This window comes from Phaenicophaeus curvirostris, chromosome 4 (genome assembly GCF_032191515.1).
Source record: "Phaenicophaeus curvirostris isolate KB17595 chromosome 4, BPBGC_Pcur_1.0, whole genome shotgun sequence".
Lineage (NCBI taxonomy): Eukaryota > Metazoa > Chordata > Aves > Cuculiformes > Cuculidae > Phaenicophaeus > Phaenicophaeus curvirostris.
In genome coordinates this window covers 70,405,715-70,419,005 of record NC_091395.1, presented here as the reverse complement: position 1 = coordinate 70,419,005, position 13,291 = coordinate 70,405,715, and the positions used below count along the sequence as shown (strand labels likewise).

The window sequence follows — 13,291 nt, the reverse complement described above, 5'->3', positions numbered from 1 at the left end:
CCAACTGCATCAAAACTATCTACACTCAACATACCTGGGGTGATGAGAATAAATTGCTGCATATCATATGCAGAGGCTACAAACAGGGCAATGAACAGCGCAAAACTAAGGAAATTCCTGAAATATATAGATGAAAAGTAGTTTGAAACAGTTTACAGAGAGATGCTGGAGAGGCAGCAATGAAGGGTATTTACAGAACTGTGTCAAACAATCCCAGAGACAGGGCTTGGAGAGAACCATTTCTAGCAAGCACACGATACATTATTTGAATCAACCTTGGCAGATGAGACATCATGAGAACCAAGACTTGAAAGAGCAAACGTTGCACCCATGGAGATGTCAACAAATGCTTCCAAATACTCAATGCAAGAGAAGTACCCTAAAGAAAATCTAACTCCAAGCAGTGAGGCTTATTCTTCAATGCCTAGGTTGCGAGGCAAGAGAAATTTAATCTCAAGAATATAAAGTTTAAAACAATCCTATCTACAGATGACTTCAAGGCCACTCTACACCACCTGGAATTATTTGCAAGGTACCAGTTTCAGGCTGTTATGTGATATATTTGAGTACAGACATGAACAGGCATGCTTTTTCAAAGAAAAGTTTTGGCCATCAGTTTCTGAAGTTAAGCCTGCCTTCATTCCACGTCCATCTTCAGAAAAAGGTCAAAATTCATGTGACTGGTCTCCAATCCCCCGCATTCCAGCGGAAACCCAGGGGAAGGGAGGAATCTTTTGTGAGCACTAAAAGACAATAAGGAGATTAGTAGCACCCACCAGGTTCACTTTGACATCAGAACAACAGGGTTTAGGGACAAGAGGGACCTTATTGAGGTCACATACACAGGGTTAAAGACTTCTGCTGTTGGCAAGCAAGCAAAGACTCTGTAGTGAATGCAATGCTTGGTGGATAACCACACTCTGAGCAGTCATCAGTGGTGCATGGGAGAACACACCAAACAGGAACTCAGCTCTGTTCACCCATTTCTTTGTTCCCCATCAACCACTGCTGGCAGAGTAGGCTTGTTACAAACAGAAGAAAGGCGTAACAGCATTAAAACTGTGCATAACTCAAAATGGAAAACTGTACTGCAAGGGATAGGATAGAAATCTGTTCTAAAAGGTACACTCAAGCAGGATTAACAGAGCAAACAGGAAGGAGAGTTCTTGAGAAGCTATGGGCTAGGCTGGATCAACAAGCTAACCTTGAAACAAGTGTTAAGCTCTTATAAGAAAGTCAAGTGTATGGGGATGCATAAACAGGAATATCAGCTCCAGGGCACATTAAAAAGTCTTTACTCCACTCAGCACAGGAAAGCCTCAGTTGAAGTATAAAGTTGAGCTGTAAGCACCACATTCAAAGACCAATGCGAACAAACTTGAGAGAAGAACAAGAATGATTAAAGCTGAAAAAACATGACCTCTTGGGAAGAGCTGAATACACTAGTTTTATTTAGGCCAAAAGGATCACAAGGCTGCAGGGTGGAGGGTAAGACAAGGGAACGGGAACATGATAAGAACAGTTCAAATGTTTTTTAAAAGATTGCTATAGGGGAAAGAACAGCTGTCCTTCATGCCCACGGAATTCAGCAACAAGCTTGACCTGCGGTAAGGAAGATGTTAAGTTCCATACACAAATGCGGTTTTAATGCTGAGGACAGTCAAGTGCTGCATGAGGAGAAAGCAGAGCTACTCAAGCTTCTTGCATCAACTACATCAGATGTGCAGTACTGGTATGGGACAGGCAGGCAGACTCTCACAACCAGATTACACCTTTTCCAGTCCTAATTTTTAATTTTTCAATTACTACGTCAATCTCAAGCCACTGTAACATCTTTGTTTATCCTCCTACAGTGTAGGTTTACTTTGAATGAGGTGACACTTCTGATTTTTCAAATGAGAACTTCAGGATTTGTGTGTTCAGATCGTTTTATCATAGAACAAAAGAACAGTTACACCTGCTTCATACCTCCTTCATGCAGAAAAAAATAACTCAAGTCATCTCCCATAGCAGTATGTAACATTGCAGTATCCCCTTGTACCTTTCTCCTCTGACCAACAGAAGCAGATTACTTCAGAAAGATGTGCGTGCTTGGCCTTCTAATAAACGAGAACAGTGATGCAATAGTTTTCATTGATGTGGTGTCACAAAGCACTGCCACACAAACATATGCATGCACCTTTTACTACAACTATAGCCTTAGGCTTGCTTTGGACTTCCAGAAGATGAAAAATGCTACACACAAACTAAATGCTCCAAAATAAAATCTAATATGCCCAGGATTTTACAGATGGGGAGCTGAAGCAGACAGTATTAGTTACAGCCAGTCAGAGGAAGTCCGTGCCCGAGATACATTACACATTCACATTTAAACTACAAAATCTGAAGTCACCAAACTGGGGAAGAATTAACTGTACACAAAGCGGACACCTACAAAGATTAGGTTCTGAGGAGACCTTATAGCACCCTTGCAGTACCTGAATGGGACCTACAAGAAAGCTGGGGAAGGACTGCTTACACAGACTTGTAGTGACAGGACAAGGGGCGATGCATATAAACTGGAGAGGGGCAGATTTAGACTAGACATGGTGAAGAAATTCTTCCTGATGAGTGGTGAGGCACTGGTACAGGTTGCCCAAGGAAGTTGTGGCTGCCTCATCCCTGGTGCTGTTCAAGGCCAGGTTGGATGGGGCCTTGGGCAGCCTGACTGGTGGGACGTACCCCTGACCAAGGCAGCGGGGTTGGAACTAGATGATCTTTAAGGTCCCTTCCAACCCAAACTATGATTCTGTGATAAGATGAGGACCTAGGTCTCTATACTCCCTCACACTAGAAGGAATATATATTGTAGTTTAGCCAATTCAAGTAAGTAGTTATCGAATGCTGTTTTCATTACTCCTTTCTCCTCACTTTAAATACTGCATCAAATTATGCCCTGAAGCACAGCAGTAGTCTTGAGGCATGCTTACACACCACTACACTCCATCCCAAGTAGGACATAATGAATAATTACTTGTCAGTACTATTGGAGTGGGATAATTGAGCAAAAATAGTCCTTTTTTAAACTAGTTCATCAAAACACAAATAGATCCACACGAATAGATCCTAGGTACCTAAACTGAGACCATGACTTAAGAAAATCACACCTTCAACTAGACCAAAGAAGTTCTGCGTTATGAAAATAAAACTGGTTCATACCACGATAAAAAAAAACACCTGTAACTTCAGTGGCCATCTGTGTTAACTCAGAAATGCTGAGCTGCAAGGGATAGAACACAGTGGACCCAGACCCATGCAGCCTCAAACACATTTCCACAATTCTGTTAATTCATGATCTAGATCACACCTCAGACTCTGAACTTCATCCTTTTAATATTCTGCATGCTACTTTCAGACTATGGAAGGTAAAGCAACAGGGTTTGTCAGATCCAAACGACACGCAGATTTTTGTCATTTGCATCCCTCCTTAAACAGGATAAATTTTCATCACTTTAAAACCAAAGAGGACAAATCAACAGAAAACTTGAAGACACAAGTGCATTTTTCATTGGGAAATCAGCAGGAGGAAGCTGTACCTTTAGAGCAAGGGTTCTCCCTATATGCAACCTTTGGAGGGTAGAATAAAGAACACAAACATCAGTTTTCAGCAGTACCTGTATGAAATGGAGGAATACTTTACTACTACAAAATCTAAAGCCACAATTAGGAAGGTGAAACATAATACATGTGCACTGTATGAAAGGAATGATTTAGGGCCACTGACATCAACATGAACAGCACAAAGTAAAAATTAAACGTGCTGCAATAATAATTTGAAGTGCCCCAATTAGGCTGAAAAACACATCTACCCTACAAATTAAAAAAAAAATTCCAAACCCCTCAAAGGCATTAATGCTGTTCACAATGTTATTTGAGATGCAAATTAGAGACCTAAAGTTAATGTAACACCAACAGAAGTTCCTATTATTCCCATTCATGGCTCAAGGGGAGGCGAGAGTGGAAGAGAAGCCACAGCCTTGTTCTATGAGGTCTTATTAGGAGTAAAGGGGTTTCTTCCTTTTTAAAGTTAACCTACCTTAACTTCAGCGTAGCAGTTTCCAAATATTAAATGTGATCCTTCATAAGCCCAGAAGACTTCAGTGCATTAGCAAATAAAAAACAAGGCAGATGCTAAGGCAGGATGGATGAAGGGGAGTGTTAAAGAGAAACAAGTATTCTTCAGCGAAGAGGAATTCAGATGCTGTCTACCAGTCTAAGGCACAAAAGCAAAGGTAAAGACTGTGCTGCTGCAGTTATTTCTTCAACTATTTCCTGTACCAGCTGGGTTCCAATTTTAAAGCTCAGCAAATGCAGAAAGAGCTTTCTTCCATCTCAAATGCCTTTCCCACAATGACATGTGGGTCTTAGTACAATGAGTCAGTTTTGCAAATGACATTTCTAATGACAGCTCTAGGCAAAACATTTTTTGATTTCACACTTCTCACTATCTTTACAGACACACACACACTTAAGAGTAACAACTGCCACCACTGGCACTGAACATACAACACTGTAGGCCTGCAATTCAATACATAACTGAAAGTGTTCTTCCCATTACCACAGGAACAATATTGTCCTACCAAATTCAGAGCAATGATGTTAATAATGATGTAATCAGAACCCTTGATCCTACTGTTAACACAAACAAGCAAAACCTAAGTGATGATCTGGATTTCACTGAAATATAACAAAATTCCAACAGCAGAAAGCTAATGCTAACAGGCTTGTGTTTTATTTTTTAACAAGTTAGTGGATTTCCTAACTGAAACATTTCATATTTTCTAAAGTACGATATTCAACTGCTTGCTTAAAAAAATGTATTTAGTAACAACCCTGCCTACTTCCTCCCCTCAACCTAAAACTTAACAGAAACATGGCCTTAAGAAGGTATTTCTGCCCACTTCAAGGCATTAGAAGCTTGCTTGCCAGCTTGTTGATATTTCCCAAACTGACTGAACAGAAAAGCCAAAACCAGCACAAAGCGTATAAATCTCAATATTAAAGAGTTAACAATTACCTCAATATCAAAGTCTTCCATACTCAATAGTACTGTAATAGCCAGTTGGTTTACCACAAAAAAAAATGTTAAACAGCCTAGAAAGGAGTTAAAAACCTGTCTTTTCTTCCACAGACCTCCTTTTCAGAAGGTAAGAAAATCCTCAAAGAAGGCCATTTCCTGAAAACGTGACCATCCCAAACCCCTTGGCAGAGTGTTTACAGTTAAGAGAAACCAAAAAACTGCACTTTTTTTTTATACAGACCCTCTTTCATCACTTGGATTACAATACTTTACTGTTGGCTAAGGTCTTGATAACTTGTTTTTTATTTATGTCATGAAGCTTACGTGCTTAACAACATAAATGGCTACCTCTCAGATATACACAGTCAATAGATTAAAACTTACCTACCAAGAAAACATCAGCCACTACACTATGCTGGCTTCAAGCAGCTGCTCTCCTAACAATGAATTTCTTCCCTAAAATTAATGAACAGGGCTACCTTCTGCTCATTAGCTCTTCCTTCAGGGGTGCTCATAAAGACCTCACAGACCTGTGTGTATTTTCATCCCTCTCTTAAGCTTATGTTACTTATATTATCTCAAATAAAAGTTACAGCTACTCCTCTAATGGACAGGAATCTCTCACATGTCCTAACAATTTATTTCAAAATTTAAGTTTATATGTAGGTCCTATGAACATTTACCTGCAAGATCATTCTCACATACACACCAGATCACAAGAATGTAGTAAACTAAAAACAGTGCAAGTTTATTTCATAGAAATAAAAATGAAAATTTATAAAAGGAGCACAAAACTTGTGGGTTTGCAAGGGAGAGGGAAACCAATTGTTGCCAAAAGGAAAAGTTTCTGTTTATATTATCACCTTCAAAATACACAAAAATAAGTGTGAATCACAGCATGAGTAGTAATATTTTCCACTAAAAGTAATAACAAGCCTCATTAAATCATTTAAGAAAACACAAAGCATGACTAGAAAGGACAAATTCTTAAAACAAAACTCAAAAACAGCACCAGAAAAAGTGTAGGAGCAAGGAAAGAATAGTTTTAAGTACACCATGTTTCTAAACGGAATAATCTATCAAACCACAGGAGGTGACTAGAACTGCCATCATCACTGCTAACACAAAGGAATGTAGATTGGAGGGAGGCAACAGAGGAAGGGGGAGAGAGAACAGGGAAGGGAAAAAGAGAAGGAACTAAAGAAGGAAGCTGCAGTAATGGCTACCAGACTCTCAAGCATTCCTACAGGAAAGAATAAATCCTTCATGCCATTTTAAAATAAAGCAATCCATGCAATAAACTGCAGTCATCTCAGTAACGCTAAGCTTTCAGTTTATCTATCATATTTTCATACAGTTTTATGCCAAATACTAAGCTTCCAAAGCTCAACACAAAGGTAGTGAATGCAAATAGTATTTCTTCTTTCAGCCTGCTCATTCTTCTGAATCAGAATAGCCTGCAGAAAAATAGCTTTGCAAGAGGAAGTAGGGAAGTTTAACTACACCAAATTTAAAATATCCCTCTACAGTTATTTAATCAACTTCAATTATCAAGATAAAGAGACAACAGCTATGGGTTACACATGGCAGGGAAAGGCTGCTAGAGGACAGCCAGATTACCACAGCACAAAGCATTCTGAAACCATATCTTTAGGAGCATGATCTTGCAGACTAGTACTTTATGTTTATGTCTAACATGCAGCATATTCATCTGATGAAAGCTGGATTCTTGTTACTGATGAAAAAAATAAGTATTATTAAAAATAACAGAGATAATACAAATACCGTTTCCCAAAAATTCAAAGTAAATGAGCAGTAAGGCTATTTTCTCGTTAAAAGTTCCACCAGCCCACATAGAACTACTTGGAACACATGTTTTAGCTCCCTACACATTCTCATCTCCTGCCTCCAAGTACAACTCTTCCAGGCATTTTCTGAAACACAGTAACTGCAAAGATACAAACTCTGGGCTTGATCATGTATGCTACATCTCCAGTAAAACCAGATCAAGTCACATGTTTTGTTAGCAAAGTTTCTGCGATTCAGCAAACATTGTACTCCAGATTTCATAAGCCCAACTCGAAGGAAACAAACTATTCACAATTAAAATGCATCCAGAAGCGTTTCAGCTTGCCACAAAATACACAAACTTACTGATTCTTGCCAAAACTGGCTCTGATGAAAATATTTTCAGCAGTCAGGCATATGAATGGGAGGCAATGTAACAGCAAAGACTGTAATAACCGTTCTCAGGAGCTAATTTTAATGTAAGCACAGTGAACCAGAAAATAGATTTGACCAGCTGGCTCGACTCATCCCGAGGCCTAGAACTCAGCATGCACATTGAAAGCCAGTGTCTTATCTGCTCTGACTCACCACGCTGCTCTCAAGCCTGCAACCTGAAAGTTGCAGTGCTGCTTACCCAGCTCTATTTCTGGAACAGCTGCTTTCGGAATGCTCGTGATGGATAAACACAAAAAGAAAACGCCTTAACTTTCAGATGGCTACCAGAAGAGTTCTGATAACCAACGCAACGCTGAACCAGAGGATTGCCTACAGCACCAACAGCTTCTGTCCCACGGGACCCAAGGCGACCTCCTTAAGGAGCATCCCAAATTTCAACAACACGTTTCTACTTAGCCTTGGTGCAGGCAAAAAGGCATTTAATAAGCCAAAAAAAGCCCAGAACAAAGCCACGTTACTGCCTTTTGAAGGGCTGAAATAATACAAAGAGCCTATTCACTCCTAGATCTTGGACTTTATAACCCAATTGGTCATTATGCTTAGAAGCCATCAATTAGTAATCAACTTTCCTACGGCTAGGGAGAGGGGAGGAAGAAAACAACCAGGGTTTTCACCCAGGAACCACGGTGCAAGGCAGCTATTGTGGAAAAAGACGCACCGACCGTGACGTAACCCCATCCTTGAGCAACACAGGGGGGAACGGGTGGTCCCCGGGCCGTGCTCCCGCAGAGCCGCATCCCGGGCAGCGGCACAAAGGGACGGGAGCGGGGCCGGGATCGGGATGGGGACGGGAGGGGGCTGGGATGGGACCGGGATGGGGACGGGACCCGGATCCCTCCGCACCACGCCAGGCCCTGCCCCACCACCAGGCTAACCTCATCCCCAACCCAACGAACGATTATTAATGCTAATTAGTTAGATTTCGATTTTTTTTGCAGTTTTTTTTCTTCGGGTTTTTTTGTTTGGTTGGTTTTTTTTCCCGTCTGCCAAGGCTGCCAGCAGCCGCCGTTTCGCTGCCCCACGAAGCGCTCGGGGGCCGGAGCGGCGCTCCCCGGTGCCAGGAGGCCCCGAGCCTCAGCACCGAGCATCAGCAACGCGACACCGACCCCTCGGTGCCCAACCCCCGGGGTTGGGGGGGGGCTCCGGGCTGACCCCCTTCCCCCTCGGCCCCGGAACGTGTCCCCTAGAGGTCCCTACGGAGCCCCTCGAAGGACCCCAGGCTCGACCCCCGCCGCCCCCGGTACCTGCGCCCGCGCGGGCCGCCTCCCCTCCGCCTATGGCCCGGGCTGCTCAATGGCAACCGAACAAAACACACCTGGCCCCGCCCCCTCGGGGCAAACCCGCGCTCCCATTGGCCGAGCCGCCCGCCCGCCGAACTTTAACCCGCCCTCCCATTGGCCGGCGGCGCGCCTGGCCCCGCCCACAAGGCGCGGGGGTGGAGCGGGAGCGCTGCCGTTAGGGACGCACGGCTGCGCTGCCGAGGAGGAGGCGGGGGACTACATCCCCCAGGAGGCTTTGCGGCGGCGCGGCGCCGTCTCTGATTGGTTGGCGATGGGGGTTGGGAGGGGGAAGCCGCGCTCGTCGGCTGGAAGGGGGGGATTAGGTCATCGCGTCCCCGGACGCAGCCGCAGGAGGGCGGAGCGCGGGGCTGCGCATGCGCACTGGCGGGAGGGGGGTGCGCGGAGGGGCTGCGTGGGGGCGGGGCCGCGCATGCGCGCGCGGCGGCCCGATGGCTGGGTGGGGGGTACGTGAGGGGACATGAGGGTTCCCAGGGGTGAGGCAGCCGCACGGGGAGCAGCACCGGCACCGGGGGTAGAATCATAGAGCGGTGTGGATTGGAAGGGACCTTAAAGGTCATCCAGTTCCAACCACCCTGCCACGGGCAGGGACACTTCCCACCAGACCAGGTGGCTCAAGGCCACATCCAACCTGGCCTTGAACACCTCTAGGGATGGGGCAGCCACAGCTTCCCTGGGCAACCTGTGCCACTGCCTAACCATTATCATTGTGAAGAAAATACTCCTTACATAGAATCGTAGAATCACCAGGCTGGAAAAGACCCATCGGATCATCGAGTCCAACCATTCCTATCAAACACTAAACCATGCCCCTCAGCACCTCATCCACCCGTCCCTTTAAACACCTCCAGGGAAGGTGAATCTCCCTGGGCAGCCTGTTCAGTGCCCAATGACCCTTTCCATGAAAAATTTTTTCCTAAGGTCCAGCCTGAAGCTCCCCTGGTGGAGCTTGAGGCCATTCCCTCTCGTCCTGTCCCCTGACACTTGGGAGAAGAGGCCAGCACCCTCCTCTCTACAACCTCCTTTCAGGTAGTTGTAGAGAGCAATGAGGTCTCCCCTCAGCCTCCTCTTCTCCAGGCTAAACACCCCCAGCTCTCTCAGCCGCTCCTCATAAGGCCTGTTCTCCAGCCCCCTCACCAGCTTTGTTGCTCTTCTCTGGACTCGCTCCAGAGCCTCAACATCCTTCTTGTGGTGAGGGGCCCAGAACTGAACACAGGATTCGAGGAGCGGTCTCCCCAGTGCCGAGTACAGAGTGAGAATAACCTGCCTGGACCTGCTGGTCACACCGTTTCTGAGATATCTAGTCTGCATCTGCCCCTATCCAGTTAATACCCATTGCCCCCAGTCCTATCACTACAAGCCTTTGCAAAAAGTCTCTCCCCAGCTTTCTTGAAGCTCCTTGTGCGTACTGGAAGATTATGGCAGACCTAGAGGTAGCAGTGGCACATGGTGCTTCCCCCACCCCAGAACTTGCCCTAACCAGCTGCCACTGCCTCATTTCATAGAATCATAGGATGCACCATGGAATCATAGAATGGTTTGGGCTGGAAGGGACCTTAAAACCCATCCAGTTAAAGCCTAATCTGCCCTTGAATGTTTCCAGGGAGGAGGCATCCACGACTTCCCTGTGGCAGCCCCAGAGTGGCACCTGGCATTTCCCTCAGCCACAACTTGCCCTAAGCAGCTACCACTGCTTCCTTTCATAGAAGCATGGAATCACAGAATGGGTTGGGTTAGAAAGCACCTTAAAGATCATCCAGTTCCAATCCCCCTATCACAGGCGCGGCCATCCCACTGGATCAGGCTGCCCAAGCCCCATCCAACCTGGCCTTGAACATCCCCAGGGATGGGGCAGCCACAGCTTCCCTGGGCAACCTGGGCCAGAGCCATTCGTGAAGAATTTCTTCCTAATGTCTAATCTAAATCTTACCCCTTCCAAGTTAAAGCCATTCCCCTCGTGCTGTCCCTACGTGCCCACCTTTCTTCTCGGCTCATGGCCGGCTCTCCCCTGTTTCCAACACAGCCTCTGTGTTACGACGTGGCTACACTGCCCTCTGCTTGCCTGCTCCAGGCTTCCCTTAACGCGCAGCTTCCAGACCAACCTGCTGGAAAGAACCCCATCTTCATCGCCCAGAGGGGTCCCGCATGGACCCAACCGATGCCATCTTCTCTCGAGATGGAGGCCAGGGGAAGAAGAAAAAAAAAAAATCTCTTTCTTATGCTGCAAGAAATGTTCCTATGGGAGTTTTACAAAAGCAGTTATGAGTCAAATGTAGTGAGGAAGTGGGATGTGTTTGGACAACAGTTACATTGAACACTTGTCAGGGCAGAGGCTGCTTTATGTGGATGCATAATCCTTTACATCATGAGAAACCAAACCCTGATTTACTGTTGCCTAGAAGGCCTAACATTACTGAGCTACACGTATTTTTTTATTAATGGTGACTATTAACAAGCTCTTCTCATCACTTTAATAAGCATCTGTTATTTCAACCGTCTGCAACCTGTTCTTCAGTGTTTGCACATGGAGTTGTATTTTACTCCCTCACCTTTCTTTTGACCCAGAAGTTTTTCATCTGACTTTACCTTATTATCCTGTAAAATTTTGCTGAATTACAAGACAGTGCTGCAATAACGTGAGTTAACATTGCAATAAAGAGTCCAAATCAAAACCCTGTCCCCAGGGCATCCTCACTTCACTTCAGCTTGCTTATTTTTCCAGACTTTCAGATCTTAACCTTAAGAGACTGATAACTTAAAAATTTACCAGGTTTTGCTGCTTGTCTTCACCACTTTCCTCTTATCTTTTACAACCTGTACAACCCCTGCAGCGCTTGCTTTCTTGAAAATTTTGTCTGTTTATTTTGTTTTGATAAATCTTAGGCTGAAATCTTTTTAGAGTTTTCCAAAATACCTTTCCGGAATTATACAATGAATATTTAAATTAGAGTACTATTTGTCTGTAAGATCAACACCTACCTCTCTTTGGAAAGATCTTGCAAGTGATTAAAGGTACACAGAGAAAAGTACACAGCTTTCTCCCATAGTTCAGTTCTGGCTCTTGAAATACTTTCTGGTTGTGCTCATTTTGCTCCTGGCCTTATTGTGAATTCTAGTGCATGGGAAACTGTAGTTCATCTGCTTTCATGAGCCTACTCATATCTTTGGCAGGGATTTGGCTCCATCCTGTAATCAGTTTTGTACACAGAACTCCCCACTGAAAACAAGTTATCCCTGAAGCATTTCATTGCTAAATCCTTATCCAAACTTAGAATTAACAATTTTTTTTTTTAATGAAGTCATAATATAATTTTATCTTTCACAACCATTTTATCCAAGTTTTTCACTGGAGTTGAGCAGCTCAGGCAGGAGATTTTGATATAAAACTGGTTTTCCCTCATCTATGTTTTTGATGATGTTCATCATTTTGAAACAGTGTTTCTCTCAGTTAAGCCACAGTGCTTTCTTCTGGCCTCCTGCACTACTTCTGGTGCAAGTAAGGTACAACCAGAGGGAACTGTGTTTCTGGAACCAAACAGCCTCTGGATTGTAGCAGTTTACTTCCAGTGGTGGGGAAGGCACCTGAACAGGGTTACATCTGTACTCCGCCAGTAGCCAGTGCTTCTGTTCTCAACTTCCCCAGGCTGGATATTTCCAACTAGGGTAAAAACTTTGCAGTAATTAAATTATCTTATGGATTAGATAACTCTTAAATCTTCTTTTCTTCTGTAATGCTCTCCTGATATCTTTTATCACTTTCCATTCTTTTCTCTGACTTTATCAGCTTTTTATCCCATTGCAACAGTGGCTGATAATCTCTTCTGTTGGGGTGAAACTACCTTCAACTCTTCATAGTCCAAAAACAGGTGGCAAGCTGAGCCCTAAACTAGCGATGTTACGGAGACGGTACCTCCTATGATCAGATGATTGCATCCCAAAAATATATCACATAGGTAAATCACATACATACAATGGTCAACAAAAACTAAGGGACTGGAGTGGGAGATAGGAATGAGCGAACATATCTGAGACAGGGCAGGTGGTAGCTTTAATCAATGTCACTCAGTATTCAACCATAGTTGTCTTTTATTTTATACCCAAGAGTAAAGCTCTGGCAGGGATCCAGTTTATAATTCACATCTTGGTAAACACAGACCTAAATTTTGCCCATGACACGGTTCAATCGTAATTGTCTAGCACTTTAAATATCTAATTACAAACATGCTACCACATGTTAGAGTGGTCTGTTCACTCGACTGTGGGTCTCCAGGAAGGGCCATCTGTTTCCAACAAAACAGTGAGACACAAATGTAGACAAGTTTCTAAATTTAAAAAAAAAAAAAAAAGATAAACTAAAGAGAGACACAAAGCTGTCTTTACAATAAAGCACAAGCTGAAATAGATGCAATCTGAATTAATCTCAGGAGAAAGTTTTCACGTAGAGGAACTGATGCATGGCATGATTACCCTAAGATATCCTTCTGGGGATTGTTTTATGCACCTAAACTAGTGGAGTAAGCATAGACCAGTCTTCACTACAAATGTGAGTGAAAGATTCAGCTTGGTCCACCCTGATCCCTGTTTTCTGTAAATGAACAGCAGTTCCTTCTACACACCATCTCATGGCCTAGTTCCTAGATCTGGTTATTCAAGAAAGGGAATGTTTTCCCCTCCTTGGTCAGAATATGGT

The 13,291-nt window shown here is 44.0% G+C and overlaps 1 protein-coding gene across 1 annotated transcript in view; it reads right to left on the bottom strand.

Moving 5' to 3' along the window:
* The window catches only part of FAM53A (family with sequence similarity 53 member A), a 69,366-nt gene extending 60,731 nt beyond the window's left edge, over window positions 1–8,635 (bottom strand). Inside the window, exon 1 of the mRNA XM_069856484.1 lies at window positions 8,548–8,635. The gene's annotated coding sequence lies outside the window, so the exon portion shown is untranslated. The remainder of the gene's footprint in view (window positions 1–8,547) is intronic.
* Between the last annotated feature and the right edge of the window lie 4,656 nt (window positions 8,636–13,291).